This window comes from Delphinapterus leucas, chromosome 19 (genome assembly GCF_059928025.1).
Source record: "Delphinapterus leucas isolate spDelLeu-1000000601 "Yukka" chromosome 19, BTC_Dleu_Yukka2, whole genome shotgun sequence".
Taxonomy (NCBI): Eukaryota; Metazoa; Chordata; class Mammalia; order Artiodactyla; family Monodontidae; genus Delphinapterus; species Delphinapterus leucas.
Genome location: NC_143147.1, coordinates 61,652,265 through 61,680,086, shown reverse-complemented (window position 1 = coordinate 61,680,086; position 27,822 = coordinate 61,652,265). Strand labels below are relative to the sequence as shown.

The window sequence follows — 27,822 nt, the reverse complement described above, 5'->3', positions numbered from 1 at the left end:
AGTGTTCAATAATCACGTGTGGCTAGTGGCTACCATGTTGGACAGCACAGATGTAGAACAATTCCATCACTGTAGAAAGTGCTATCGGGCAGTGCAAGTTGACACTATGTGATTCCAAATCTCAGCTCTGCAGGTAACCCACGCACCTAGAGCCCGTGCTCCGCAACAAGAGAAGCCACCGCAGTGAGAAGCCCGTGCACCGCAACGAAGAGTAGCCCCCACTCGCCGCAACTAAAGAAAAACCCACGCGCAGCAACGAAGACCCAGTGCAGCCAAAAATAAATAAATTTATATATAAAAAAAAAAGATTGTGTCTTCCTCCTCGTCCTCTTCTTGAATCACTCACTCTGGGGGAGGTTGGCCACCAGGTTGTGAGGACACTGAAGCAGCCCTGTGGAGAGGTCCACATGGCGAGGAACTGAGGCCTTCAACCGACAGCTGTGTGATCTTAGGAGCAGCTCCTTCTGCCCCAGTTAAAGCTTTCGATGACTGCAGCCTTGGCTGACACCTTAACCACAACCTCATGAAAAACCCCAGGCCAGGACCACTCAGCTAAGCTGCTCTCAGATTCCTGACCCCCAGAAACTGTGTGAGATAATAAACATTTGTTCTTTTAAGCCACTGAGGTTTGGAGTAATTTGTTACACAGCAATAGATAACTAATACACATGGCCTATGGTAGTGCTTAATTCATGCTAGCCGTTCTAGCCAACTGGCCATAAAGTTGGCCTCCAGGGAAAGAGCCCAGGTCTGCTGGTTCAAGCAGTATGGTTTGCCCAATCCTCCTTCTTCTAATTATAAATGAAGAAATTGCTCCTTGGGCTTTGGACGTCAATCTGTGAGTATGGTCAGTACAGCCATTCCAAGCGTGGTCTTCGGACTCAAAACATGTCAAGAAATGAGTGGATGCTGGGAAGTTGGGGATCTGGGTGTCCAGGGCCAGCCCTTGGGTCCAGCGCATTTTGGGAGGTGCCTTACAGCCCCAGAGGGCCTTTTTAGCAGGACTTCAGTGTCATCCTGTGTCCACACTTCAGCCCTGAGCCTGTAGGAGGCTACCCAGGGGCCTGTGAGTGAATTCACACTTTGCAAGGAAAGGTGCTACGAGGCTGGAAGGGGAGAGGGAGGTCCAGCGCTCCCCAGCTTTGGCACCAGCCCTTCCTTAGCTCTGTCCTCCCAGAATTTCACTCATCCCAGGCCAGGCCTCATCATCTCGGTGCCCCCCACCCCACTACCGGGGACACCGCCAAGTCCCAAGCAGATAAACAGAGACGGTGTGTCCCACCCCATACCACTCAGGGATCTCAATGGCTCAGAATAGGCAGAATTCCCCAGAACCCCTCACTGCCCCACTGAGCAAAGACAGTGGAGAGAAGAAGGGGCACCTCCAAAAGTAAGAAGACAGATGGGACCCGTGTGGCCCTCTGCCCGTAATTCTTGGAGAACCATAGTGTATCGTTTCATAACTGCGTGTGAGCATCCCCGGCCGGGGAGGGAGGGTGATCCTGCCAGCAAACACTTAACAAATTGGCCTCAAATGCCCCATTCCTCGCTCTCAGACCTCCAGACGCCCGGAGAGAGTAAGGAGGGGGAAGCCGAGAACATAGGTAAGCAAAGTAATTGAAGGTTGAACTCGGCACTCAAAGGAAGAGGCCGGAAGAGACCGTCCTCTTGGGTGAGTGCACATTCTAGAGGCTGCCACCTCCTCCATGGGGCCTTCCTCCCCTGATGGCTACACAAAGCAGAGGGCCCCCTCTTTTTCGAGTAAGTGAAAGTAAGCCGTCTACACCGGGGTGAACAATATATATTTATGAGATGTTGCCAGCTGCTTCTGTTTTCACATGTGTTTGTTAATGAAAGGTAACCTAAGGTCAGGTTATTATGTAAATAACTGCTGGGGGGGTGGAGGTGACCACTCGGCCCATGAGGCATCTCTCGGCAGCTTTCAGGAGGCACTAATGAATATTGGATCTTGTCACTTTACTGAGCAGAAGGACGGAAAGGACAGGCTCAGCTCCACCTGGGCTCCAACCAGCCACCTCTCCCTCCACTCCCGCAGGGCCAAAGTGAATTCAAATTCTCCTGCATCCTCTTCCCTGCTCTGCCAGACTCCCGCATCCCCACGCAGACAGAGTGGGACAGACGGGCCACGCTGGCTGCGGGCCCTTCTGGCTGTTGGCGGTTTGCAGTGTGGAAATCACAAACCATCTCCACTGCCTGGACCCTGAAACCATCACCCTAGGCCTCCCCAGAAAACAGAAGGAAAAAGCTTGGCCAAGGAGCAGTGTCATCCAGGGTCCCAGGTGGGAGGCTGAACACAAGGTGGCAGACAGAGGTGATGGGGGCGGGAGGCGGGGGAGGTGAAGCCCTCAGTGCCCACCGGAAGCCGGACCCAGCGTCAGGGGTGGTGGGGCCCTGGACACCCCAAGAAGGGACAGCCAGTCCCTTTGCAGGGAAGTCCTGCAGGCAGGAGCAGCGAAGCACCGCCAGGCCACGGGGAGGGCCATCCGTGCCTGTCTTCGGGGACGGAGACACAGGAGCTGGGTGGCCAGGAGAGGCTGCGCGGAGCAGACCGGCGTGTCGGGGAGGTCGGTCCGCTCTTCTCTGAGGGCTCCTGGCATCTCCCGGCAGGCTGGAGGGAATGAGGCTGGCTGGTATTTTTCCAGCCTTCGAGCTGCAGAGGCAGCCGGTACTGATGGCCGAGGGGCCGCCCTGCCCTGCCCTCCCCTTGCACTGTCTGTGCCAAGCTCATACAGGGCTCTGGGTGATGGAGTGGTACCACTGGGGTGTCTCTGCAAACGAGATACTGCAACCTCCCTGGGTAAATAAAAGCCAAATGTAAATAATGTGCCTGTGTGGCACTCCAGCTCTGCCTTTGACTAGAGGGAACACACTGAAATGGTTGATTAAAGATAAATAAAATTGGGCTATTCTAGCTGCTCCAAACAGACAGGCAGGGCTCCCCTCTCTCTGTGTGGCTGAGATAAAGCCCCAGCGCACTGGGAGCTCTGGGCAGTGTGGGGAGGGGAGTGCTGACTGCAGCTGGCTTCGTGGTTACCCGCGTGATTTACACCACATGCAGGCCTGGAGCAGACAGAGACATTTTTAACCGGTAATTGTCATGTATATGGAGTCCTCAGGTGTCGAAGAACTATCTCTCCAGAGCAAGGTGGGTGTTCTCGTCAGACGGGATGGCAGGAGACAGGTAATCCGGGGTGGCTTACAGGGGCCACCCTGGGAGACTAGGGGGTCAGGGACACAAATGAGGCCAGCCTGGCCTTCCTCTGTCCCTTCTTGGACAAACACACCTTCCCCACTCCACCCTCCACCCCAGCCTCCAAGACGGGAAGCCCCTCCACTGCCGCTTTCTCCAAAGCTGGTGGGAGGGCACCTCACCTTTTCTGAACAGGTGCCTGGCTCTCCTGTGTGGCTAACTCACCAATGGGATGGAGACACCCAAAGGAAGCAGCTTCCCTCTTGTGTAATAACAATGTGATGATAAAACAAGACTAACGACTGACATTTGTCGACTTCCCCGTATTGCCACATTTAACCCTCGCCACCGCCCTTAACTCAGGCTCTGTGGGTGCAGACACTTAAGCAGTGAGGAGGTCAGCTTCGAGAGCCGACAGGGCGTGTCTAGGATCCACGGATAACAAGCGGGAAAGGGGCATCCGGACTCACATCTATCTTCCACCAAAGCCTATGCTTGGGACCAGCCAGCCTGGAAGCTCCAAGAAAGAGGCTGTGCATCCAGCAGATGCCCAATCGATGTTCCTTGAATGAGATGTTTGACATCCAGTCGCTGCTCGGGATTTGGCAGTACGTGTCTCGCTCTCAAGTTCTAGATGACATGCGATCCACTCTGTTTCGTTTCCACCTCGTGGCTGCCAATGCTGGCTCCGTGTCCTCTTGTCCTTGGGAAGGTCTGCTGTGGGAGCTCGGATGGGGCACTCCACCCGGCTGGGCCTCAGCCTTCCCATCTGTAGGATGAAGGGGTTGTATTATGCAGAATGAAAGGAGCCAGACACAAAAGGTCACATACTGAACGATTCCATTTATAGGAAGTGCCCAGAATAGGCAACTCCATAGAGACAGAAAAAGCAGATTCAGTTTGCAAGGGCTGGGGGGAGGGCGTGGGTGGAGAATGGCCGCTAATGGGTCTCTCTCAGGGTCTCTCACAGGGTCTCAGAGACCTCACAGGGTCTCTCTCCGGGGAAATGGAAGTGTTTTGGAACTAGATAGAGGCGACGGTTTTACAACACTGTGAATGTACTAAATGCCACTGAACTGTATATTTTAAAATGGTTAATTTTCTCTTACGTGAATTTTACTTCCATATAAGGAAAAGGAGGGCATCTGAGGGAGACAGGTGTAATCTTCCATGGTTTATTTATTATTTTGTGTGGTCCTATTACTGTTCCCCCCCCTTGGCCAGACACCCCTCGACATCCTCATGGCACCCCATTGGAATGGAACAACGGGTCCTAACGCCTCACTTATGGGAGGGGAGGGGCTCCACGTGCAGGCTTCAACGTCAGAAGCCCCATGACTCAAGGTACAAGCGGTACAGGAAGACGGCACGCTCCAGGATGTCAGAGAAGGTGGATAGTGACGTGACCACATCACGAAATGAAGTGTGCCAGCTCTGCCGGGCAGTGTGGCATCTGGGATGGGTCAGGAGCTGTCTGTGCAGCCAGGAAGCAGGAGAAGCCTTTAGCCCTGAGGGATGCGAGCCCCAGGCAGGGGCGGGGACAAGAGTGGAGGCTATGGCAGATATTCAGACTGGCAGGAGGCTGGGAAGGGCAGTCAAAAGCACCCTAAGTATGGGGCTTCCCTGGTGGCGCAGTGGTTGAGAGTCCGCCTGCCGATGCGGGGGACGCGGGTTCGTGCCCTGGTCCGGGAGGATCCCACATGCCGCGGAGCGGCTGGGCCCGTGAGCCATGGCCGCTGAGCCTGTGCGTCCGGAGCCTGTGCTCCGCAACGGGAGAGGCCACAACAGTGAGAGGCCCGCGTACAGCAAAAAAAAAAAAAGAAGAAGCATTGTGGATTTCCCAAGTCTGCTGGTGTTGTGCACTAATGCCTGGGCAGACCTTGAGACTGGGCGGGATGTGCTGAGCATTCCGCCCCGTTGGGTGAGCGAACAGCACCGCTTTGGGAACCAAGAGACCTGTGTGGTTTGGGACTAGTTACTAAACCTCTCTGAGCATCGGTTTACTCGTCTGACATGTATATTTACCTCAAAGTGTTGTGAGCATCAGAAACTGCCCGGGCATTTGGCTGGAAGGAATGCAAAGCTTCAGTTCAAGCTGAAAGGGATACCTCTACCAGCAATAATCATGATAAAAAGTTTTTTATAACCCTCTTTGAGGGAGCTCATCCTCCCACCGTCCATCCACTGCTGACATCAGTAACCTTCCATCACCCACTCCACTCACCACCCTCAGGGACATACTCTGCACCAAAGGCAAAACACGCCAGGTGCTCTCACGGTGTGTCCAGGGGAGTAGGAAGGATGCCCCTCTGCTTTCCACTGATTTCTTTGCCCAGAGTCTGCACTGGGATCTGAATGGGGCTGCCGCCTTTCTCGCATGCTGTTCCGTCCTCCATAAATACAATTCCCGCCTTTTGTCTAGCCAAAAACTGCAAAAACTTCAAACCCCAGCACATATGTTATCTGCTCAGTGAAGTCTTCTTTACTGCCCACTATCCCGGGAGGTGGATTACATTTCTTGGCCTCCACTTGTCCTCCCCACTTGCTGCCCACTGGCTGCAAACATTATAGGCGCGGGAGCAAGAACGCTATTTCTGAGGACAGGGGCATGCACGTACACGTGGATGGATGGATGGATGGATGGACGGAGGATGGATGGGGGATGGTTGGATGGATGGAGGATGTATGGACGGGTATGTGACAGCAGCCAACAGAGAGAGTTAGTTCCTAGCTTTGGCAGCCCAGTGTCAGCCAATGGGAGTAGGTCATTCCAACCAAGGAGGCCCAAGAACATTTGGGAGCCTCTCTGTCCCCATGCAGTGTTCTCCACTCCCCTGGAGACCATGGAAACTGACTTGACAGGGTTGCAGCTTTTAAAATCCTTCTCCCATCATCAGAGCCTGCAAATAAAACAGTAGCTATGCCTTGCAACCTCAGAGGATCAAAGGCAGCTAGAGAAAAGCAAAATCAAATTACCTTGAAAGGCAACAGCCCCTGGAAGAAACATGGCTTTCAAAACTGAAAGCAGGGCTTCCCTGGCGGTGCAGTGGTTAAGAATCCACCTGCCAACACAAGGGACACAGGTTCGAGCCCTGGTCCAGGAAGATCCCACATGCTGCAGAGCAACTAAGCCCGTGCGCCACAACTACTGAGCCCACATGCCACAACTACTGAAGCCTCCACGCCTAGAGCCCATGCTCCGCAACAAGAGAAGCCACGACAATGAGAAGCCTGCGCACCGCAATGAAGAGTAGCGCCTGCTCACCGCAATTAGAGAAAGCCCGCACACAGCAACGAAGACCCAACACAGCCAAAAATTTTAAAAATAAATAAATAAATTTATGAAAACTGAAAGCAGGAAGACAGGAGACTGGCCCTCCGCCCTCCTCTCCCACTACCCCACCAGCCCCTGGAGGTTTTCAGTAGGAACTGTAAACTGGGGCATGGATGGAGAAGCCAGCCCACAGTAGGCTTTGTTTTGTTCATACTGTGCTTTTTAATTTAAAATTTGGGGTGCGAACACCTAAAATCATATACTTTCATGCAAAAATCCAGCTTGTATGTCTGGCTCCTCTAGAGTAACCAGCTGCTCTGGGTGACCCCAGGCTCTCTCCCCTGTGACAGCAATAACCTGGAGCTGAGCAGTCTCTGCCTCTGGACCCAGCATTCTCCAGGTGACCCCAGACCCAGCCCCCTGTACCTGCCTGACCCTGGAAGACAAGTGAATATGTACCCTTTCTATTCATGGCGGACCCTGCTTCCCTCCAAGTGCACATTTCTGAAGCTCCCAAATGTCCAGGGTTTGAAGGACTCTTCCTGGCCTTTCACAGGATGGAGCCAGCATGATTTCTCTTCCTTCTGTCTTTTCCATGCATCTGAATTTTCTGACAGACCCCAGATCAGGATCAAGATGCTAATTCCATAATCTCTGTGACTTGTCTGTCGAAAGAGGGGAGGCCAGTGGGGGCAACTGGGGTGCATCCCTGTCCCGTTCTCAGCTGATGCTGGGTCAGGGAGTATGGGGCCAAGTTTTCCTCTCGCCAGCTGAAGGAACAGACAGGAAACTGACAAGGGCCTCACCTAGCCACTACGTGCCCGGTGGCTCCCACAACTCGTGGGCTACCTTCCCTGCCAGCCAAGACCCACCAACTCTGGACTCTGTTGGTGCAAGACTGGCTGACGGGGACTTCCCTGGTGGCGGAGTGGTTAAGAATCCATCTGCCAATGCAGGGGACGCGGGTTCGAGCCCTGATCCGGGAAGATCTCACATGCCGCAGAACAACTAAGCCCGTGTGCCACAACTACTGAAGCCCGCGCTCCTAGAGCCCGTGCTCCGCAAGAAGAGAAGCCACCGCAAAGAGAAGCCCACGCACCACAACGGATTAGCCCCCATTCGCTGCAACTAGAGAAAGCCTGCGCACAGCAATGAAGACCCAACGCAGCCAAAAAGAAAAAAAAAAAAAAAAGAAAGAAAGGTTGCCAGGAAGAGGGAGGGGGAGAGAAAAGAGAGGAACGGGCAGGCATCCTACCTGTTTGCACTTGGATACGCAGTGGGGTTTGTGTGCGAAGAGGAGAGCGGGCGAGGGCTATTTGTTCTGGGAATGGTTAATCCTTCTTCAAATTTATATCCTGAATCTTCTCTGCAACTGTGTCAATGAAGAGTCCGCAGCATCGCTCCATACAGCTGGGCCTGACTCAGGAGTAACTGACTCCTGCCCGAGGGGTTCTGAGCACGGGGTCCCCATCCCAAACACTCACGCCTCTAGGAACCCCTGGAGCCTCTGACTTCCGGGAAGGTGGGCCCAGGGACAGGAACACGTGAACGCCCCATGGGACTGCACTTTGTAATGAGCGATGCTGTGCAGGCTGTGTCCCCACTCACTGTGTAAAGCAGTCACGTTACACGGCTCTGTGTGGGAAGCTTGTTTTGTTCAGTTTGCAAGTATTTATTGTTTAAATAAGTTCCGGTGTTGGCTGGGAGTTGAGTAATCTCAAGCTAAGTTGAAGCAGTGCAGACCATGCGGACAGTTAAGTACCAACCTTCAGGGGTGTGGCTGCCTGACGCAGGCTCTATGCAGAGGCAGGAAAGGAGGAAGGAGAGCCCAGGGCACCCTCCCAAAGCGGCCACGATACTAACTGGAAAAGAGCTTCCACAGGGTCCCCCCAGTGTGTACTGGTTCATGTTTAACAGCCAGCTCTCCTTGGAGACAAAAAAAATCCCTGATCTGTAACATTTGCCAATGCCCATACTGTAAATACTCCCGCCGTGGCCGATTTCAAGCTACCGATGTGAAGTTACTAATCTGTGCGAGGCAGCTCCAGCACATCTCCGAAGTAGCTTGTGTGCTACCCTGAGTTTTGTTCTCTTTTCTGTTGAGTTGCAAACAGAAGAAATAGAAAATTTGGAAGGAAAAGCAGGATCTTTAAACAAAAAAACAATAAACAGACAGCAAAAACTTTTGTCTCCTAGTGAAAGGGCAAGAGGACTGGCCAGAGGCCAAATGCAAACACAAAACTACCCTTGAGGGCTTCCCTGGTGGCGCAGTGGTTGAGAGTCCGCCTGCCGATGCAGGGGACGCGGGTTCGTGCCCCGGTCCGGGAAGATCCCACATGCCGCGGAGCGGCTGGGCCCGTGAGCCATGGCCGCTGAGCCTGCGCGTCCGGAGCCTGTGCTCCGCAACGGGAGAGGTCACGACAGTGAGAGGCCCGCGTACCGCAAAAAAAAAAACTACCCTTGAGCCCCCAGACCTCCCGGCCTAAATCCAGCCAGGCCCCCACTGGGGGTACCAGGCAGAGAGAAGTCAAGGCTGCTCAAGCCCTCCAGGCACAGGTAGGGGGTGGGCTAAGGCATAGGGATCTATTGTAAGGAGGAATCCAAAGCTGCTGCTGGGCCTGAAGAATGGGGGGAGCTTGGTGTCCTCATCTGTAAATGGCATGATCGTAGCGCACCCTGCAGAGAGGTGTCGACAGAATTAAATGAACCGGGCTTCCCTGGTGGCGCAGTGGTTGAGAGTCCGCCTGCCGATGCAGGGGACGCAGGTTCGTGCCCCGGTCCGGGAAGATCCCACGTGCCGCGGAGCGGCTGGGCCCATGAGCCATGGCTGCTGAGCCTGCGCGTCCGGAGCCTCTGCTCCGCAGCAGGAGAGGCCACAACGGTGAGAGGCCCGCGTACCACAAAAAAAAAAAAAAAAAAGAATTAAATGAACTAATGCATTGAAGGCTTGGCTGATGCCTAGCACACAGGATGCACCCACTCACTGTCATCCAATGATGCCAGGGGTGAGGACCGGTGAGGAGTCACTGGAAAGCGTGGCTCTGGTGGATGAGAAACGTCCCTAAATCACTGGGCCGCTCAGCGGGGGCATCCACCCAGTGTTTGGAGAGTTTGTCTCCAGCCAGAAGTGCAGGGTGGGAATCAGGGGAGCTTTACTGAGATGGGAGGACGGAACGACTGAGGCAATACACAGCGGGGATGGGAAGGGACGAGAATTATCTAGCTGAACCAAGTCAAAGAGCAAAACCACATGGGAGAAGAGAACAGCCAGGTCCTCCGTGGGGAGTACTGAGACAGGCACTGCTGTCACCATGGCTTGGAGCAAAGTCTTGACCATTTCTTCCACTAGGATCTTCCAGGCTGAGTTCCTTGGGAAACAGTGGTCATTCATAGATAAATAGGTGTCCACCAAAAAGGGTTTCATGGCTGACACCAGCTGGCCTCCTGGCACAGCTTCTCCACCTGGTGCCCCAGTCCTTCTGAGTCTCAGCTGAGTGGCGGGGAGACCTGGACCTCTAATTCTCGCTATGGTGTTAATGGGTGCCAGTGAATTAATGCATTGCTCTTCTCAGATGTTACTCTGACATTTTAAGCTAGGTCTCTCAGTGGCCTTGCTGGAAATATCAGGGAAGGTGAAGCTCTGTGACAGAGACCTATTTGGGGCAGAGTCTTTCTGATTCTTCAAATTATAACACCCAGGTAGGTGGTCGTGTTGCCCACACAGAAGGCTCTCTCTCTCTTTCTCTCCTTCCCTCCCTTCATCTCCTTCCCCCCACTGCCCACTGCTTTCTTTCCTCCCCTTTCTGAAATTGAGGAATCCCCAGGGACAAGAGGTCCCCTGCAGAAGACTGAATTTGCAATGTGGGTGGAGGGATTGGACCTGGAGCAGAAGGGCTTGGGGACTGCCAGGCTCCTCAAATTGGACGATGCTGGCAGAATTGTCATGAACAGCCAATCCTATGTCCTCAGGTGCCCCATCTCTGTGGGACTGGTGTCCTCCTTCTTCCTGGGGGCAGGGCAGTGCTTCCAAAAGTTCTCAGGTCCATCATGGCCTCTCCTGGTTTGATTTTTATCCCACCGTCTTGCTGTGGGCCCCAAGCCCAGGCCCAAGGAGAATTCCTTCCTGCCTTCAATGCAGACCCCGAAGAACTGAGGACAGCAACCCCACCCCAGGTCTTCAGATGACCCGAGGAGGCTGGGCTTCCTCCAGCCCATCCCCTGCCCTCCAGAGCCTGCCAGTAGCCCGCCTGCCAGACCGTCCTCATCCCCCAGAGACTGGCCTTCAGCGAGGGTAGAGTCAGCCCAGCCCAGTCATCTTGTTAGCGTGATTCAGTGCTAAATGATCTGCTTAAATGGGGCTTTCTGCGGCCCAGCTGGAGGTGATCAGCTCCAGCGAGGAATTTGTTTTACCTCAAACTGGGATGTTTAACCCCAGGAAGAAAAAAAAAAAGTCCCTGCTCACTCCCTTCCCCTGATTCATTCCTTTTGCTGCCTGTGGATGGGCTGAGCTGAGCTGACGGACCATTTGCCGTAACGGTTGGATGGAGCCAGATTTTGTAACGGGAAATGGCATCTCTCGTGGCCACTTAAGAGAAAGTAAAACATGAACAAGGCAGGGGCTGGGAATCTCCCCCCCGTGTGGAGGCATCGGGCCCGCAGGTCGTGATGGGGGACCAGCCTCCCCATGGAGGCACTGATCACGGGCCAGCCTCCGTCCAGGCAGCCTCTACCATCCCAGAGACACACCCCAGAAAGCTAGGTGTGGGGTGGGGGCGGCAGAGGGGCCTTGAGATCAAAGAGTTTGTCCCACGCCGTGGGATCCGGGTTTGGTTCTGGCCCAGCCATTTACCAGCTACGTGGCCTTGAGCGAGTGACTCATTCCCTCGGAGCCATAGGATCCTGGTCTATAAAATGGGGATAATAGAACTTCCCACACAGCATGGTTTTGAGAATGAAGTGAGGTGCCCAGCACAGAAGCTGGCGTTTGACAGGAGCTTAGGAGATGGACGCTGGTGAAAATGGGTTGGAAGAGAACTCATCCTGGACGTTCTCATGGCCTGTGACCCAGCCACCCCATTCCGGAGTATCCACCAAGGGAACACCTTGCACCCACAGATCCAGAGACATGTACAAAAATATTCATAGCAACTTACATGCAGTAGCAAAATGCTGGTCCCAATGTCCATTGATAGGAGAAGAGATAAATAAATTACACCGTATTCGTGCACCTTTTACAGAGCAGGGACTCCTGCGTGCCGTGCCCTGAGTGAATCCTTTAAAAGGGATCCTGAGCGGGCTTCCCTGGTGGCGCAGTGGTTGAGAGTCCACCTGCCGATGCAGGGGACACGGGTTCGTGCCCCGGTCCGGGAAGATCCCACATGCCGCGGAGCAGCTGGGCCCGTGAGCCATGGTCGCTGAGCCTGCGCGTCCGGAGCCTTGTGCTCCGCAATGGGAGAGGCCGCAACAGTGAGCGGCCCGGTACCGAAAAAAAAAAAAGGATACTGAGCTAAAACAAAACAAGACTCTGACCAGAACATGCACTCTATCTTTTTAAGAAAACTGAAAAACAAGCACAATGAATATCACAATGTTGATGAGCGTACATGTAAGGATAACACCTTTTCTGAAAAGGCCAGGAATGGTAAACACAGAATCCCTGTCTATTAGGTTTACTACTTACAAGAGTATACGACAGATTCCTTTCCATGTATCAAAATCATTTTTTTCAAGACAATGAGAAAAGATGTACTGAGCCTGAGCTCTAGAGCCCTCGAGCCACAACTACTGAGCCTGTGCGCCACAACTACTGAAGCCCGCATTCCTAGAGCCCGTGCTCCGCAACAAGAGGAGCCACCACAATAAGAAGCCCACCGCCCAACAAGAGAAGCACCGCAATGAAGAGTAGCACCCACTCGCCGCGACTAGAGAAAGCCTGTGCGCAGCAACGAAGACCCAACGCAGTCCAAAATAAATAAATAAATAAATAAATGTTTAAAAAAATTATTAAAAAAAAAAAGTTCATCCTGGCTTGCAAATGAGGGAGCGGGCAGGAGCAGATGGGACTTGCGCTCTCTGCTGATGGGAACCAGGAAGGTCCAACCACTTTGGAAAACAGTTTGGTCGTTTCTCATAGAGTTTAACACACACACACCTTATGACCCAGCGAGTCCGTTTCTCAACATTTATCCAAGAGAAGAGAAAACATATGTTCTTACAGAGACCTGTGGGCAAATAGTCACAGCAGCTTTATTCATTACAGCCCCAAATTGGAGCCAACCCCCCGTCCATCAACAGGTCAAGGGATAAACAGACAGACCTCTCCATGCAATGCGATGCTACTCATCGATAAAAAACGCGAGCTGCTGATACAGCCACACGACAATGGATGTCCAAACCCTTATGCCGAGTGAACAGAGACAGACCCAAAGGGCTACATGCTGTATGATTCCATTTACAGGAAATTCTAAAAGAGGCAAAACTTTAGAATGAGACCGCATCAGTGTAGTCAGGGTGGACTCCCCAGGATGGGAAAGCGAGTGAGGTCCCTTTAGTCTGGATCCAGAGGCCCAGGGTGATCCCGGCTGACATCCAAGCCCATCCCTCTCGGGTCCAAGGTCCCCCAGGCTTTGTTCCACCAGGAGACCCCAGGGGTTTTCCTTCTCACTGAAGCTACCAGTCTCCCACCCCCACCCCAGCCTCCCACTCCCAGTCCCTCCAGCCTGGCCCCTCTTAACATGCCTTTGCCTTGTGTCCAAGCCTACTCAGACCTCAGACCCCACTGCCCTTGTCCCATATGACCCAGGCCTCTTCCCAACCTCAGAGTCTCTATCTATCTACCTGGGTCTGCCCTCACCCCCTGCGCCGTGCCCTGGGTCCTTGTGAAACCTCTCAGGAGCAGCAAACTGGTCCTTGAAAGGCAGCCCACAGGCTGGGCACTGCCGCCTGGGGCCACACTTAATGCTGCCTCTTCTCTGCCTGGTTCCTGCTAGAGACACTCCAGAGGCCACCCCTGCCCATCCTCGCCTCCCTTTATCTGCCTACCAGGAAGTCCTCACGCCCTAGCCCACCCCCACCCAACCCAGGGCTGGCGCCTGCTGCCCCCCCTCCCCCCCTCCCCCACCAGTCCCGGCTTTGGGCTCTCACTGCACTCTGTCTCTGCTGCAGCAAAACCAGCTCTGGCCTTGCCCTTCAGCCCTCCTGCGGCTGGCAGGCCTAGCCCCTCCGCTCCCCTTGAGGAATGGTACTTTCTCTGGCATGAGGGCTTATGCGGAAGGTTCCAGAGTCAGACACGCAGACCTCAAAGCCTACCTCGGTCACTATGAGCTGAGTGGCCTCGGGCAGCTCCGTCCTGCCCCTTGGAGCTTCAGTTTCCGAATACGTAAAACAGGAATATTACTCTCCCAGAGCTGCTGTGGCGCTGAGCGCACTAACGTGGGTAGTTAGGGCCACGCGTGAACTGAGGTTATGATGACCACTGCTGTGACAGATACACCCCAACACCCCAGCACGAGATAGTGGGGTCGCACCCAGCGTCTCCTGAGACGCCCTGCTCTTAGCATCACCTCTTCCTGTACAGACAGTCACAGCCCGGTTCCTCCAGCACCGTTTCGGCTTTGCTGACTTTCCCTCTCATGCAGCTGGGGCAGGGAAGGTCTTTGCAGGGACACGGGTTAGTGGGGGAGGGAATGGGGCATTTGTGAGAGGTTTGGCAGGGCCACCAGCGTCCAAACAAGGAGGCTGGGTGGGGATGCTGTGCAAACCGTCGCTCTGGCTCTCGGTGGCTGCTGCTGCCGGAGCCCCTGTGCTTCAGGGAACAGCATGTCAGTGATGGATGAGACTTTAATTAAAGTAATGAGACATTTATAACGGTGGTTATCTCCAAAATTAGGCCTTTCAGCAATTATTCCTGGGGAATGTTCTCCGGGTAGATAACTCCCGTTTTAGAACAACTATGGGGCTGGGGAGGGGTCTCTGCACCTGACAGGGATTTTCCCAGCATCCACTGGGCTGTGATGGGTCAATGGCAGGGCATGGTTTCCCTGGAGAACAGGATGTGGCCTCTGCCTGAGCTTTCTCCCCAGAGGAGCAAAGGTTCGATGACCCTTGGGCCCTGGTCAGGTCATAAGATGCTAGTGGATCTCAGAGACGGCACCTTCGGGCTCAGAAACCAAAGATCAGGGCGCAGGTCCTGCCTTTACAACACTTGCTGTCTCTGGGGCTGTGGGCAAATCCCTGCCTCTCTGAGCCTCATTCCCATCTGTAAAATGGGAGGAAGACCTCACCGGCTATAGGGAAAAACAGATGAAATAAGGTGAACAGAGTACTGTGTAACCTGTCAGGCATCAGATCCGTGATCTGTGGCTGTAATGTGCTCTAATAGTACATTCCAGAATATTCCTATTCAAACTCCCTGGGCAGGGCCTTCTACACATTAGCATCAATTGTCTGGGTTGCTAACACCATAGATGGCCATGTATTAAAAAACAACCAACCAACCAACCAACCATCAGTTCTCATAGACCCCACAGACTGTGAGGCCACGGGAACTCTGGGCAAAGTTTGGAGACTTAGGTTCTGGCCCTTCGTGGCCAGGAAGGCGTGATTTGGGCGAGTTGTTAACTACTTGGACCTTCATCTCTTCACTGGAAATATGATGGTCATGGTCACTGGCCAGTGTATGGCCCAGAGAAGGCGTGAGGATGGAATGTGATTGTTCTTAGAGCAGCAGGCTGTGAGCCTAAGGTCACAGGTCCGCTGTGAGCGGAAAGGTCACAGGACCAAGTCAGGACCCCAGCAGCCACCTGCCCAGGCCTCTCCATCCCTAACCAACAGGGAGCTCATCCGGAGACCAGAGAGACAAGCGCATTTACCAAGATCACACAGCCAGGTGTGGTTGTGGGGTGTAAAATCCAGGCCTCTTGTTTCCTGAGGCTTTTATCAACATCCACACTTTGGCTATTATTATTACTGGCAACTTTTCTCTAAAATTTATTAACAATTAGCCACGTGCCAGGCACTATTTTAAACATTCTCATGCATTATCACATTGAATCTCCGTAATAACCCTGGAAAGGCTGTTGTTATTGCTGTTGTCATTCCTATTTAACAAATGGGGAAACAGGCACAGAGAGGTTAAGAGATCGCCCCAAGGTCACACAGCAATATGGACCCAGGTCTGTGTCCCTGCAAAGCCTGTGCTCTAACCATTATACAACACTGCCTATTCTTGAAGCTACTCCAATGGGGTGGCCTATCCAGCCACTCTGGCCGGAGGAGGGGCTCCTGATACCTGCGAGTCACTGCTGATCTACCTTTTCTGGAGTTCTCCAAGGTCTGCCCTCACTCCCCTGCCTCTCGCACCCCTCAGCCTCTCTGCCATCCATCCCACCACACACCTCCCAGAAGTTAGGCTTCTGTTCCATGGAGAGAGCGCAAATGTGCCCATCCTGGCTGGGGGAAGGGATATGGTATTGTCACCTCTCCAATGACTTATCTGTTCACCCACGTGCCCTGAGCCCTGCTCCATGCCCAGTGCTGCCCTGGGTGCTGGAAGTGCAGCCGTGGAGAAGCCAGTGGGGCCTGCCCTCGGGAAGCTGGCATTCCAGAAGTGTGTCCAGTTCCCCACTGCCTTAGCCAGCACCAGGCTGCCCGTGGCCACCAGACACTGCACTCCAGGAGACAGGATGGAGGGAGAGCCAGGGCCAGCGTGCCCGCCTGCTCTTCCAGCAAGAACAGGGCACTGGGGAGGGCTGAGGCCCTGGGCAGGAGAGGACGGCCAGCCAAGCTGGCAGCAGACAGGATAAGTGACGCTGCAGCTGCTGCACGGAGGCCCGCAGCACAGCGACAAGCCTGCCCTGTGCGGGGCTGGCCAGGATGGCCCCCTAAGCTGGTGCACATGGCCTCCACCGGGCAGCCTGGGGGATGGAATGCACCAGCCCCTGGGAGCAGGCATCGCTCCCCACTCTGCTCAGAAGAGGCAGAAGGACCAATGGCAGCGGTGGGGGTGGATTCTTGCCCGGGAACAGCTGCCAAGACGCCCAGGGCCGGAAGTTGCCCCTCCCACATCCTCTCAGTGCCCTGGCTCTGCAAACGCAGGAAACTGCTTGACAGATCCCACAATGAGAGCCAGCTCCCCGGGCTGGACCGCCACAAGCGAACTGGGGTGCATGGCTGTCCTGCTGGGAAGCAGCAGCTGAAATCCAGCCCTGAGATGCCCACTTACCAGTGCTCGCAGGGGGAGTGGGGTGGGGGGAGCAGGAAATGCCCGCCTGCTCAGGATCCACGACCTGCAGTTGCAATGAATCAGCGGTCAGGCACCCCAGAAGGCGGGCAGTGGCATCAATGTTTCTGCCCAGCCACAGCCAGCTAACGCCGCCGGCAGGAGCCTATCCACAGGGCTCTACTCAAGACCCTCTCCCCAGCAGGCCAGGCGCTGGGCCCAGAGCCCCCAGGAAGGGGCCTGCCCCTGACTGCCCTCCTCCAGGACCAGAGCCTTGTCACCTGGAGGGACCTGCACCCCATTGTCAATGCGTTTTTCAGACCAGAAATGGGGATGCATCAGTGGTCAGTGTTTGATCAAAAGCACGTGAAAGTGCTATACACGCATTCCAATTAAACTGCATCTGGCCACGCAGTGAAAACTGCCACTGAAAGACCACAGTTACGTGAAAGCAGTGTGCTCTGGAGGCCCTGCTTCTCAGGTGCCCCAGATGCCCATAGAGAGGACCTCGCCACATGGTTTGGATAGGCCAATAGCTCTGGCCACAGGGCACAGAGTTCCCAGCCAAGGATTCCTAGAATCCATGTAGCCCCTCCCCGTGTCCTCCTTTGTCACCAGACACCCCCACCCTGCAATGTCCCCCATCTGTGAGTCAGCATTTGCGGGCACCCTCCTTGTTCCCCTGACGTGACAGGAATCTCACCCCACCCACGGGAGGGCATTGGTGGCCTTGACCTCCCCGAGGGCCCCACTGGCTGGGGGGTCCCTTCCGTATAGGAGGCCCCTCAGGGCTTCTCTGAGTCTTTCTCTGGACTTGGACAGAGCCGGGCTCCAGGCAGGCCCTTGGCGACCCAGAGAAGGCGGGGATGCCCAGAAGGGTTGGCCACCTTGAAAATGGAAGAGAGGGTTACTCTACTGGGTTACAGTGTGGGAGTACCTAGCCTGTAGCGGGTGGGGCAAAGGAAACACGGGAGCAGGGAGGGGAAGAGGGAGAGTCGCCCCCTTCCTGGCCCTCCGGGAGGACTCCTCCCTCCTCTGCCCCCCTCTCCCCTGCGCAGAGCTGGAAAGACCAACCCTGACCATGGGTCCTGGTGGGAAGGGGGCACGCTCAGTCCCTCCCCTTGGAGAGAGAGCCCTGCACCCCTCCCACACCCCGGTCTTAAGCTAAATGTGCTGCGTGCTGTGGGAGAGGTGGGGCGCTGACTCACAGCCTCTCTTCTTTGTTAGGGCCCAGACTGGCACGTTTTCAGACGGAACCCTCCATGCCACCTGCCCCAGGGGCTCTGCTGTGATATTCCCTGAAAGCAGGTGGGGGCGGGAGGCGGCAGAGGGCTCCCCAGGGACCTCGCTCACCTGCCATCAGCGCCCAGCCTCCTCATTCCGCCGCTCTGACCCTCCCCCTGAGGATCCGTGGGGTGCATTCTGTGTGGACCCCTGCCCCAAACCCGTGGCCCGGCTCTCCCCAGAGCTCTCTGCCTCCCTGACTTAGAACGGTAATAGCACGAGCGGGCTTTTTCTCTTTGAGTCAAAATCAATGACAATGACAGAGTTATAAAGCAAGCCGTGGGGAGCAAGAAGAAAGCGCCTGGTGTTAGAATTGAGGCAGGAGGCAGTCAGAGGAAAAGCTGTTAGGATTTCAGCTGCCTTAGGGTGTGCGGCTCGGCTCGGACCAGTGTGATGTCAGGAAACCCACCGCACACCTGTCATTAATGTGCAAGGTGGAACACCGCGGCTATTAGTCTGGGGGGTGGGGACACGGGGGGCCTGAGAACTCCATAGGGAGCCTTAAAAATGCGTTTTCCTGGGCTTCCCTGGTGGCGCAGTGGTTGGGAGTCCGCCTGCCGATGCAGGGGACGCGGGTTCATGCCCCGGTCCGGGAAGATCCCACATGCCGCGGAGCGGCTGGGCCCGTGAGCCATGGCCGCTGAGCCTGCGCGTCCGGAGCCTGTGCTCCGCAGCGGGAGAGGCCACAACAGTGAGAGGTTCGCGTAAGACAAAAAAAAAAAAAAGCGCTTTCCTGGCGGGGGAAGGGGGAGCCCCGGGTCTGCTGTGATCCCGGGAGCCCCAAGTTGGTGGCTGGGCGTGTCCTTCTGGCTGTCTTGGGGCCTCCGAGGAGGGGGAGTGCCAGGCACAGGGGCTGATCCTTGCAGGTAGAGGGAGCCTGGAGGACACACTGAAGCGAGGATGCCCAGTGCCAGCGAGAAGTGCCTTTGTTTTCTCCCGTTATTCCTGCTGGCAGGAGGCCAGCACACCTGCTCACCACCTCCTTCACGCAACACCCAGGACCCTCCCTCCCCCTGAGCTGCACAGGGAAAGAGGGTAGGAGGGATGGCTAAGCCCCACCATCCTCTTGGGAGAGTCAGAGTAGCTGGGGTCCTTGTCACTTTGCCAGAGTCCCTTTTCAACTTTCACCTGAAAGAGGGGCTGTTGTGACAGTGTTGCCACCTGTCCCCTCACCCTTCCCAGGAAAGAGAAAAACAAACCAGGGAGAGGGGGTGTTCACGTGGCAAAAACTCAGGCTTCGGACCTGCATTACCTGGCAATCTTAGGAAGCAGCCTGTCTCCTCGTCTGCGAAATGGGGGTGCTAATATCTGCCTAGGCAGAAAGCAGGGCCGCCTTGCCCGCCGCCCCACACCGTAAAGTGGCTGCCTCCCCCTCTGTCACAGTTTCTCGTGTTAACCGAGTCCCCTCCCACCAGGGAAACGCATGGAGAGCCAGGAAGGCTGGGTTGGGACTTGGTGTGGGATCGCGTGTGGCTAATATTCCCATTAAATAAATACGTTTTGCTAATTGGATTACTCAGACAGTATAATATACTACTGGATTTCCAACATGATGCTAATAAATTGTGTGAAGAACTTAATCATGTTAGCATCCCGAAAGCTTGTACGAGATGAAATTAGAAAATCAGGCCAAGTTGACATCTAGGGCTTCTGTAAGGTTTTCAGACTTGAGGAGTTTCCGTGAGCTTCCCTGCGCAGGAGTCTCTGAAGCTGTGTATTGGGTCCAGGGAAGGGGATGGGGGAGGAAGGGAAAGGAGAATCGGGGGTATTGAGCCAGAAAGTGAGAGCCTCTCTTCTCTTCCTGCATCCCCTGGCTGGGGGCTCTAGAGCAGGATGGCCTTCCCTTTCACTTTCTTTTTTTTTTTTTTTTTTTTTTTTCCGGTACGCGGGCCTCTCACTGCTGTGGCCTCTCCCGTTTCAGAGCACAGGCTCCGGACGCGCAGGCTCAGCGGCCATGGCTCACGGGCCCAGCCGCTCCGCGGCACGTGGGATCTTCCCGGACCGGGGCACGAACCCGCGTCCCCTGCATCGGCAGGCGGACTCTCAACCACTGCGCCACCAGGGAAGCCCCTCTTTCACTTTCTAATCTGGAAAATGGTGACTGGTGTTTAATTAACCTTGGTAAGAGACCTGAAAAGTGAGGACCAGAATCTAAGAGCTCATTACTTCTCCTGCCCCGCCCCTACCCCCAAGGCTACCCAGGAGGGGCTGAGGGAGAGGATTTGTGCGGGGAGGCGGGGCGCAGGGACAACAAAACATGCCCCCCGCCCAGTCCAGCTTGCAAATGTCAAAGCACAAGGCAGATGCTTCAAACAACATGCAAACACACACACACACACACACACACACACACACACACACACACGCTCTCACGCGCATCTGCTCACACACCTGAAGTAGGGCTCCAAACAGGAGCATCTCTTCAAACCTCATTAAAATAATAGCTGGCTTTGTGGCAGCTTCCCAGGTATTAATGCAAATGTTTCTCTAACTCTCCAGGTTCAAGAGCAACACCTTATACAATCCTAATTAGCATAACAAAATCCAGTTAAAGAGGAGGAAAAAAAAAATCTCTTGTTTGCTGCTTCCTGGCAATTAGCAAGAACAATTACTACAACATCGGGCATTTCCAGCCCCAAAGATGCCAGGGTCCCACTTGAGCACATCAGGAGTCAATTTACAGAAGCCAAAATAAGGCCATTAGGAAGGATGCTCACCCCATGCACGACATGCATGTTTGCAAGCCAGAAGCACACACCTGTCCCTCCACCCAGGCAGCCGCTCCCCACATCAACACACGGCCACGCTCACCTCTGCTCACACACGCCTCCCCATGCACCACTCACCGAGCCACCCGTTCATTCAACAGATGTCAGTTGGTGCCCACCACGGACCTTCTGCTTTGTACCCAGCCCCCCCAAAAGTTTTGTTCCGTTTTTTCAAGAAGCGCTTAGCGCTGGCCTCCTGTGTGCCTGTGCTAAGTGTTGACAACATGAAGGTGAGAACAAGACAGCCCCTGTTGGCAATTCCCTGGCGGTCCAGTGTTAGGACTCCGCGCTTCCACTGCTGGGACCAGGTTCGACCCCTGGTCAGGGAACTAAAGATCCTGCAAGCCTTGTGGCACAGCCAAAAAGAAAAAAAAAAAAAAAAAGACAGTCCGTCTTCACAAGGGAGCATGGGCAGGGGCTCTTATCTCTTCTGGGTGGGCAAGGTATCAGGAAAGGTCTCCGGAACCAGATGGCAACGGAGCTGGGTTTAAGAATAAAAAGCAGTTGGCCAGGTGGGCATAGGTGAGAGGAACAGAAAGAACGTTTATTGAGCCACCATGATGAGATAAAGCCATGAAGGCAAGAAACAGCGGGGAGACAGGTGGGCCTGGCAGCCACACCGGTGAAGGAACAACCCAGCAGGAGACGGGGTGGGGGAAGCAGGTAGCTGAAGGATTGTAGCAGGTCTGAGGCTGGGGCTGGGGAGCAGGGGAGAGGGACCTAGGGAAGGAGAGGAGGTTGGGTGGGAGAGGCAAGGCCACAGTCAGCAGGCCCAGGGAGGAGGCCGTCGTCCTGTCAGCCCCTAAACCCCAGGCAGAGATCCAGAAGGGCAGTGAGGGATTCCGGACTGTCTGGGAGAAAGAATCCTGAGCGCCTGGATGTGAGGAGGGAAGGAGAGGGAGAAAAGGTCCAGAGCAACCGCGTGGATGCTAGAAGGAGAAGGCTGGGGGAGAATGATATTGATGGCACGGTTCGGGGCCCCCAGAGAAGGAGGGGCCCAATCTAGAATGAGGAAGGAGAAAATCCTAGTTTCCTTCGTCTTCTTCATACTTCCTTTTCCTAATCCCTTGGCCACTTTTGTTACTCTCCTGTAAGATTTTTGTTCTTGACGTGACCTTCTAATAATGCCTTTGTTGAACGGGAAAAGCTGAAGGAACCACAAAGCCATTCAAATGACATTTCTTGTTCAACCCGCAATCCAGCCCTTGCAGTACAGGGTGGGGGACTGAGTGGCCAGAGGTAGAGCGCTCCCCTGGCCACCGACGCTGCTTCTCTTTGTCTCTGCATTGCCCAAGCCCTGGCTGCGCAGTGAGGGCAGGCGGAATCCAGGGTAAATGCAGAGAAGTCTCGGTGACAATTACAAATAGCAGGCAGTGATGTTATTTGCTGCAACTGGAAGTAAGATAATAACGCGAGTAATTTAAACCCCAGGCTCCAGGTTGGAATCTACAAGCAGTAAAAAGGAAAAGGAAGGGAAGGGGAGAGGAGGAGAGAGCAGGGGAGGGGATGGGAAGGCAGGGGAGGCAGGGGTATCTGGGCAAAGGGACAGGGAGAGGAGAGTTCCAAGCAGAAGAAAGAGGAGGTGTAAAGCTCAGAGGGCTGGAAGAGCTCAAAGAAATCCTGGCCAAGCAGAGTAAAGAGCGAGTAGCCTGAGGTGAAAGAGAAGACCAGGCAGAGGCAGCTTTCAGAGGCCGGCAGTGGTGTGCTGGAGCCAGCTTCTACCTGCTCCAGAGACCCGATTATTAAATCTTCAGGAATTTTGTGAGCTGGTCGTTAAATCCCACAATTAAAAATTAAATCATATACACTCCCAATTGAATAAATTTTATTAAAAACAGTGGAAATAAAAATGCAAAACTCTCCACTTCCTGATTATTCCAATACATTTTATTATTATTGATTCTGTTTCTTGTAGCTGTATGGTAGAAATAGTATATAATGGTGACTAGCCCGCATCTCCTTCCAACTCCGCGTTCAACAGCGTCATCGTTTGAAATTGGCTGTAGTGGGAGGATTTACACCACGGAAACTGGCAAACCCTACAGATTAGAGCTTGATTCATACAGTTTTGTTGATTGTCTAGACTTAAGAAAGTGATAGGATGTTAATATAGATTCAAATTAAAATGAGCCTATTGCCATTACACTGGGAATAGCACAAAAAAGATGATCACATTTGGGTTGAATTGCAACAGATTCAAGAGTTGGCTACAGATACAAGAGTTCAGCGAAAATCAGTGAAAGCATTCTGAGTGTAAACTCGCTACACAGAATTTACAATAGGGGATACTGTGTATTTTATCATTCTTTGTAAATTTGTGCCACACGTCCTTCCTATCAGTAAAATTTATAATAAACACACACACATTTGTTTTTCAGAGCTGATTGTCAAACATTTACCAGAACACCACTCTCTGAAAGCCGTTACTAGGGGGATGGACTTCAACCTGGGTTAAAAGGATATTACCATTCCCTAGGACTGAAGGCCCAGAGGAATCTGTAATAGGATTTCGTTTGGGAACACTGGTTCAGGGTGGAAAACAGCAAGGCCACCAGTGAGGTGGCCATGAAAGGTGTGCCAGCACCGTGTGTGCAGCAGTGATGGGGGGTAAGCGGGTGATAGGGGGTGAGTGGGTGATGTGGGGATAAGTGGGTGATGGGGGGTAAGTGGGTGATGCGGGGGGTGAGTGGGTGATGGGCATGAGTGGGTCATGGGGGGTAAGTGAGTGACCGGGGGTAAGAAGGATGCAGCTGAGAGCCAGGAATAAAACCCTCTGATCACCCTCATGGCCCAAGGAGCGTGGCCTGCAGCCCACCACCCTGTGCTGCTTTACACACACCTTAGACTGTGAGCCATCCTCCCGGCATCATGGCTGATCAGACTCATGCTATGAGTGGCTGAGACCACGGGTTGACCTTATTTTGCAGGTCTCTCCCACAGCTCCCGAATCAGGGCATTCCACAGCATGGGTTTCTACTCTGTGCACATAGACCAGTTGTCCAGTCATCTGCCTTTCCTGGTCTCAATCAAAATCTTTCCCATTCATCTCATCCTTATCAAGCAGACAGAGCCACGTCTGAACTCCTGCAGAGGCCGCACTGTCAGGGGGCCAAGCGCCAGACGGGGCAGCTAAGGCTTGGGATGAGCATTCCTCCCCCCCGACCCCCAGCCTGACGGGGGAGGCCCCTCCAAAGCCATCCAGAGGAAATCAAAGCTGGTGAGAGCAGCTGCCAATGGTCAGCAGAACTTTCTTTTCTCCGAAGCTTTTCACAGGCTGTGGGGCCTCGTGCCCTGTGCCCGCAGACACACAATTCACTGTATTGTCTGAAGCCCCCGTGTGGTGCCATTGCCTGGGCTTTCATCCCTTTTGGCAAAAAAAAACCCCGCACCATCGGCCCCTCTGAAGCGCAGGAGATGCCTCGCTGATCTGCTGAGGAATCGTGCTCTACAAGGTTAAGCATGTTTGCCCAAGAAAGACGGATAATGCTCTTATCATGTACGACCTTTACTTTGTGTGGAACACTGTCCGTGACAAAAATGCCATTTTTTAAATGGTTTTCACACCAGGGTATCCAGCCATTAATCATGATGTATGTGAGTGACTGTGGGCTCTGCCTGGGAAATCCTGGAGGCCCAGGTTAGATTCCAGGCAGGCTGCAGGCTGCGTGCGAGCCTTCACTCCCTTATGATGGGCACGGCCCCGATGGCATCCTGGGCCAGGCTCTCCCAGAGGGCTCGGGGAAAGAGCCTATGCTCTCAGCATCCCCGGCAGGTGCGTGGGGTCCTCATTTTAAGGTGTCTTTGTATCCTCAGAGCTGATGACTAACTCATCCCACAGCCTCTGCCGAGGCTGTATGTTTAGTGTCAGCCGCGTCTGAGATGCTGGGGGCTGCACACCCTCTCTTTCCCTCTCTACTGCTGCAGCCCTGGGTATTGTTCGGTGGGGGAACGGCTGAAGTTGGCCCACTCCTGCCTCTCCCCGCATGCCTAATTGGAGGAAAGGCAAGCCACAGAATTCAGGACGCTCATTTCCACAAAGGCATTTTCTGATATCAGCCGGTGAACCCTGTACTGTCCAATTAGGTAGCCACCAACCACACGAGGCTCAGGAGCCCTAGTCCAGATGGAGAGGGGCTGCCGGTGTAAAATACACACCAGATTTCAAAAGCTTCATCCAAAAACAAATGCAAAATATCTTATTAATAGTTTTTATACTGATTACATGTTGAAATAATAATGCTCTGGACATATTGGGTTAAATAAAATGTATTATTAAATTTAATTCCACCCTTTTCTTTTTACTTATCTAACGTGGCTACTAGAAAATTTAGAATTAGAGATGTGGTTGGCATTATACTTCTGTTGGGAGTGCAGCTATAGACCAAACACACGCGCTACGCATGCAGAGACCTGGCCTGGGTGTAGGACAGTAGGGAAGCCCAGGTCCCTGCCGTGCAGGCGGGGGTGGGGCAGTGCTCACACAAGCATCTCTGCAAACCAGCATCTCCTGCAGATCGTCTGTGTTTTCCAAGTCTGGTGCTCTGGCAAGGATGAGTCACGACACGCTTCCCCTTATGAATAGACACCTAGTGATGTGCTTGCGGATAGATAGGCAGAGGCAGCCAGGGCCCCCCGAGTCCCCTTTTGGAAGGGAACTGGAGTGACCTCAGCAGGAAGCAGACAGTAGGTGTCCACCCCAAATAGCCAGCAGTGCCCCCACCCCTGGGTGAAGCTCAGATCTCCCCCTCCCTCCTGCAAATTGATGTTTGGATCTATCCTCGGCCACTTCTTAAAATGACCAGGAGACAAGCACCAAGGAGCTGTTACCACTGAACCAGGAATTTCTTGACACCTTCTGGGTAGTTTCCAGGTCACACACAACTATAACGCAGTTTCCACCACTGTCCAAAAAAGCAGCTGGGAAGCCTGGGTGCCCGCCCTGTGACTGTGGGAGTGTCTCTCCATCAGGGCCATCCCGGGTCTAACTCACACACAGATGAAGATTAAGAGCCTCCAAGGGCTGAGGACAGCAGAGGGTGAACTCACACGCAGAGGGCCGGGGTGTCCGTGGGCTGCCGTCCCCTCCCCCTGGCAGAATTTTTGGAGCATCCCTGTATGTCAGACTCTGCTGCGTGCTGAGGGTTCAGACATGGACACGAGGTACCCAAGACGGGCACGTTCACTGATCATTCCAAACACAACAGTGAGTGAGAGAAGGAGGCCCGTGAGATGCCTGGGACGTTTAGCCCAACCTGCAGGGAGGAGATGGAGGAAACGATGCCTCGGCCCCAGGTTACAGGTACATGAGAAAATAGAGGTGGGAAGGGCATTCGATAAGCAAGTCTCTGAGGAATGTGGCAGGGTTAGATGTGGGAAGTGCATGGAGACTCTGGGCAATTTGGTTTTAGTGGACAGTAAAGGCCAAGACAGGGAGTGACAAGAGACAAAGCTGGAAGAATAGAGGGGCGAGAGGGAAGGGCAGGAGAAGCCTTGAGTGCCACACCCAAGAAGCGGTCTTTCTCCTACAGGCAATGGGGCTCCCCTGAAGCACTCACAGCTGGTGCAGAGAAGGTCAGGTCTAGGTTCTTCATAAGTCGCTCTGGCAGCCAGGGCATGACGTTGGATTAATGCCAAAGGGACAAAGTTTGGGGCCTGAACTCGGACACAGGTAATAACTAGGAATGAAAAAGAGGTGCAGATCCAAGCACTATTTAAAAGATATAACTGGCCAGACTCAGTGTCAGATTCAACGTGGGGGTAAAGGGAGACCCCCTTGGGGGCACTGTGTGTCTCCCAAATGTGGGCTCCGATTTCCACATATGATAAAATCATAGGCAGCTTCAAATAAATCCTGCGGGCAGAAACGGTAGCCACCAGTGATGCATCCCTGGGACGGAGCAGCCTCGCAGCCACTCACCGGCCTCCTGCTGACCTCTCGCTGGCTGTCAGAACAGGCCAGGGCACCGGGGTGAGTCCCGAGCTGCCCAAGGCAGCGGGTCAAACCCAGCTAAGTAACTAAATAAAGATGTGATTGTAATGATGATTAAATTGCAGCACCCCATTAATTTCATGTGAGAGGCGGGGAAACACGAGATAGTTCTTCCTGAAACTCATTGTTTGCCTGGCCCCAAGACATCCCCATGCGACGGCTGGGTGGGTCTAATTTAAGTATGTAAATTTAATGGTTCAGTAAGTAAAATTGCCTTTCTTGTTTGGAATGGTTTGTACAATAATTTATGGGCTTGGATGTTTCATCTGATGGATCTCTATGATGGAGTAGGTGACGGCCACGAAGTGGGTATTTATATAAAGAACTCAGGAAGGGTGTGGGGAAAAATTCAGCTACGCAATCCAGAGCGTCTTATTCCCAGCCAGCGAGAGCAGAATGGCGGCCACCGAGGCATGAGGAAGGGTATCCTGACCCAGGAGAGGCCAGCTGCAGACAGCCAGAACTGCTGGAGCCTTGCATGTTCTGGAGGGTCAGTGGGCAGGAGCCCAGATGAGCTTAAATCCTTCATTCCTCGGTCTTAAAATGCATTGAGTGTAGCCTGGCATGCAGAAATTGGGAAGAACTGGAGAACTCCAAATGGGCAAACATCTAGGCATCTGGGCGTTTCATCTGCCACCCGCTTCTGACACAGGCCTGTGTGCTGGTCCTTCACCTGGATTCTGGCAGGCAGGCGGGTTTCCATTGCCAATCCCTCCCCCAACACACAGTCCACCCCTTGCCTGCTGGGGGCAGCAGGTGATGGTGGGGCACACGGGAGCTGGCAGTGATGAGTGGAGACGGACCAGCAAGTTGGGCTGGCCCAAGGACAGGTCATGACCAAGCCTGAGCAGGGCCGGGGGCTGGTGCAGAGGTCAGCTGGAGGACCAGGTTGAGGGTCCACAATGGACCCAGTTTCTCTGTCGTACTACGGATGGTGCCAGCACAGCATTGAGAAGATCGAGCTTTGGGAAGCAAGGGCTCGAGGCTCTCCCAAACTCTATGGATTTAGGAGCTGGGAGGGCAGAGCAGGTTGCCATAGAAACTTGATCTTTGCCCAAGATAATTGGTAAGTACCCA

General features: G+C 53.9%; 1 long non-coding RNA gene across 1 annotated transcript; it reads right to left on the bottom strand.

Moving 5' to 3' along the window:
• Positions 1–267: 267 nt before the first annotated feature.
• On the bottom strand, positions 268–8,662 carry LOC149746794 (uncharacterized). Its single transcript, XR_016389051.1, has 2 exons — positions 7,741–8,662; positions 268–3,980 (listed from the first exon to the last, which is right to left on the bottom strand). It is a non-coding gene; the product is annotated as an uncharacterized LOC149746794 (long non-coding RNA).
• Positions 8,663–27,822: the final 19,160 nt, after the last annotated feature.